The sequence below is a fragment of the Triticum aestivum genome, unplaced genomic scaffold, assembly GCF_018294505.1.
Source record: "Triticum aestivum cultivar Chinese Spring unplaced genomic scaffold, IWGSC CS RefSeq v2.1 scaffold197390, whole genome shotgun sequence".
Classification (NCBI taxonomy): Eukaryota; Viridiplantae; Streptophyta; class Magnoliopsida; order Poales; family Poaceae; genus Triticum; species Triticum aestivum.
In genome coordinates this window covers 1-3,311 of record NW_025241533.1, presented here as the reverse complement: position 1 = coordinate 3,311, position 3,311 = coordinate 1, and the positions used below count along the sequence as shown (strand labels likewise).

The following is a 3,311-nucleotide window of genomic DNA, read 5'->3' as shown; positions in this document are numbered from 1 at the left end:
TCGCCGCCGCCCCGCCCGTGGCAAGCCCTAGCCGCCGCCTCCTCCCGCACTCGTGCGTCCTGCCCCTCGTGTGCGGCGCCTCCACCCAAACCCTAACCCTAGTTGCTCCCCACGCCGCCGTTGTCTCCTTCACCTAGCCTGCCGGATCCCCGCCGTCGTCCTCGCGTGCACATGGCAGGTGCTCCGCCTCTTCCTTCCATCCGGCCAGACCCGCGGCGCACGATCTCTCACGCTTGCTCGCAACCCTCAGTCGTGGCTTGGGTTTCGGGCTGGGCATCGCCTTCGTCGCCGGCGCGGCTCTGGTGGATTCCGACGGCACCTCTCCGTCTCCTTCCTCGCCCCCACACGCGACTGCACTTCCCGCTGGTCATGGGGCTTGCCGGCAGCAGCGCCTCCCTCCCTCCCTGCCTGCCGCCGCCCGGAGCAGCGCCACCGACGGCTCCATAGGTAGGTAGCCCCACCGCTCCTTACTCCTCCCCCTTCCTTCACCACGCCCTCCCTTGTTGCATCCTTTGTCCGTTTAATTTCTGTTTTCCTGACTCTTGTGTCGGACGAGTGGTTGTTGTGGTAGATTGGGTACGACTGTTTCTGGATGAGTAGTAGGTGCCGCGTGATTTTCCCAGTGTGTGTTCGAGTTCACATCCGATGGGATTTTGCCTGATAGGTGCCCATGGTAATGCTTGCAGGGGCAAATATTGGTAACTCGTAGTTTGACTTTTTTCAGATGAGCTAATGCACTGCATGTTAGCAGCGGTGAAAAATGTTATAGTGATGATATATATATTTAATCTGCACTGCCTTGACCTGAAATCATCAAAGCTTATAGCAGTAGCGTGCAGTTTGAGAGCAGCAGGAGCTTCGCCTTGGTTGTACTGGCCCAGATTGGTTGACACATTGGTTAATTGTCCATGTGTACAATCCTGTTGATTGTGGAGCAGTAAGGAACATCAGGGAATTTTTATGACCTGAACTTATCATGTGTGAATAAAATTAGGAATAGTACAATACACGTTCTTCAGGCCTTGTTGATCAACAAAATTATTGCCAAAAAAGTTGATACACATGCTGATCTGTAGTTTTTTTTTGTTTTTGTGGTTGTAGTTGTGGATTACTGTTAAGAATGATTACCCTGATTAGTTAGGATTTAAATGCGTTGTTCCAGATCCATATGGGTTGGTTTTGAGTTATTGTTTGGGTTAGAAAATTTTCAAACCATGCATCTTTTAGCATTTAGAGAAAACTACATGTGTTTATTCTGGGTTGTAGTTCAGAGAGCACTTCCATGTCACCGTGAATGCTGGGTGCTGCTCTGACATGCTTATTTGTCTCATTTTGCTTTCTTCTTTTTTGCTTATATGGTGATCTCCCTTTTCTTTTGTTAGCAGAAATTCCAGCTAGGGCATGGAACACAAGAAAGCTTGAGCAAATCATCATGTGCATGCTGAAAGGCTTAGTTAACAAGGGTGACAATAAGATGTGTGGACAATTAATTGCCAGGTGGCTAACTTGATGGTTTTATTGTTGTTGCATATGTGTGAAATTTCTTTCCTCACTACCCATGCTGGCAAAGAAATATTCAGTTATTCTATTTCATATTACACGTCCTGTTTCCTTTTATTCTCTATATATGCACAAATTATTTGATGACAATGACTCATGGATGGAAATAAAACACCAACGGGAATGATGTACTCTTTTTACCTAGCTTATTTTATTGATTGATATGGCAATTCATGTTGTTAATTTTACACCCTTGTGTTCTTGGCAAAAATTACATTATTTGGTTCATATGAATGAGCATTGTTGATGTTGTCTGCTTTCCTGAATGAATCGTTGATTTAGAACTACATGACAAAGTTATGTTGCCATACGTGGTGTCCTTTCCTGTTCATATAAATCTGCAATCTGGGTGTTACTCTTGTTTCCTTAACTAACTTATAGTCACTTTTGACTGACAAGTGTATCTTAATGTTGTCTTTTTTGGTAGCTGCGGGTTCAAAAGCGCAGTAATGATATTTGCTTAAAGTTACTTCAGTTACTACACTTGCTTTATCTTTTAAGGGAAATCAGTTTTGTTTACACTGAAAATAATTTGTGTGCTTATCCCATTAACTTGAGTGTGTTATTACAGGTTGCAGGAATAGCTTTATATTAGGAGCAGCTTCTCCACCACCATGCAGCGACAGAGGAGGTGTGCTTCTTCCCCAACACAACATAGCGGCAACCACGGTATCCTCTGCCCTCTCCCTCTATCTACCCTCTTCTGTTCCTTATCAAAAATTCATTTTTTTACCTTGTATAATACTTGTGATTTGGACCGATTTGTGTTTTGGGGGGCATCAATTTGGTGCTAACCCTGTCCATGTGGAGAGAAAAGGACAAGAAGGGGATAGATGATCAAGGAGAAGAAGAACTAGAAGAAGAAGGGCAAGGGAGGTGGAGCGATATGAATTTCCAAGGAGGTCCGTCCCCCTCTCCTCCTCTCTTCTCTTTCCTTGTACTACAGCAGCCCCTTTGATTTGATTTATTCAGTTGTTTTACTTGTTCTCTCCTAAGAAAAACTAGAAACCTGAAGAAAAGTGTATTGATAGCAGTTGAACTTCAAGCTTGTATATGTTTTTTATTTCTCTTTTCACTGTAAATTAGCGAAACAAAAACTGAGATCTTTCCACCATGTATGAATGATCCGTTGGACATATGAAACGACACTGAGGTTGTGCAAAAAAATTTGTGCAGGCTATAGAAAACCAATTAGTGTCGGCTGCCTTGAAGGGAGCCACAAGGAAGAGAGAGATCATTGTACATGACCTGAAGATGATAAGGCGCCACTTCCACGACGATATCAACATCGCCGTGGTCTGTCTTCAACGGCACCTGGGGCGACATCAGATCATGGTCGTGGAGCAGCAACTGCAGCAGTGACCCTGCCATGGCGGCGATATGGACGGCATCACCATAACCACATTAATGGTCCAAGCATGAGGTGAAAATACTCTCTTTATCTCTCGTTTCTATTAAATGAATAGTTACTTGACTTGATGTTGGCTAGGATCTATGTGGGGTTAGAAAATGTTTTGTTTGACTATCACCATGAATATGCAATGTCCATTATTTCTAAATTTTGTTAGTTCCACTCTAGAAGCACACCTTGCACAATAAGATAAATGATGCATGGGACGCCATAGCTTGGTTAACTCATTAATGTGCTATTTACTTTGTGTTTTAGAAACTGATTCATATAGAGAGCCTTTTTGCTCGGTCAAATGTGAGTTATGGTGGTAGCTGTAGCTGAAAGGTTAACTCATTTTTTT

At 43.9% G+C, this 3,311-nt stretch overlaps 1 long non-coding RNA gene across 1 annotated transcript; it reads left to right on the top strand.

Annotated features, from left to right (window-relative positions):
- Positions 1-7: 7 nt before the first annotated feature.
- On the top strand, positions 8-2,972 carry LOC123176867 (uncharacterized). Its single transcript, XR_006488684.1, has 4 exons — positions 8-447; positions 1,386-1,497; positions 2,132-2,462; positions 2,737-2,972. It is a non-coding gene; the product is annotated as an uncharacterized lncRNA (long non-coding RNA).
- The last annotated feature ends 339 nt before the right edge of the window (positions 2,973-3,311 follow it).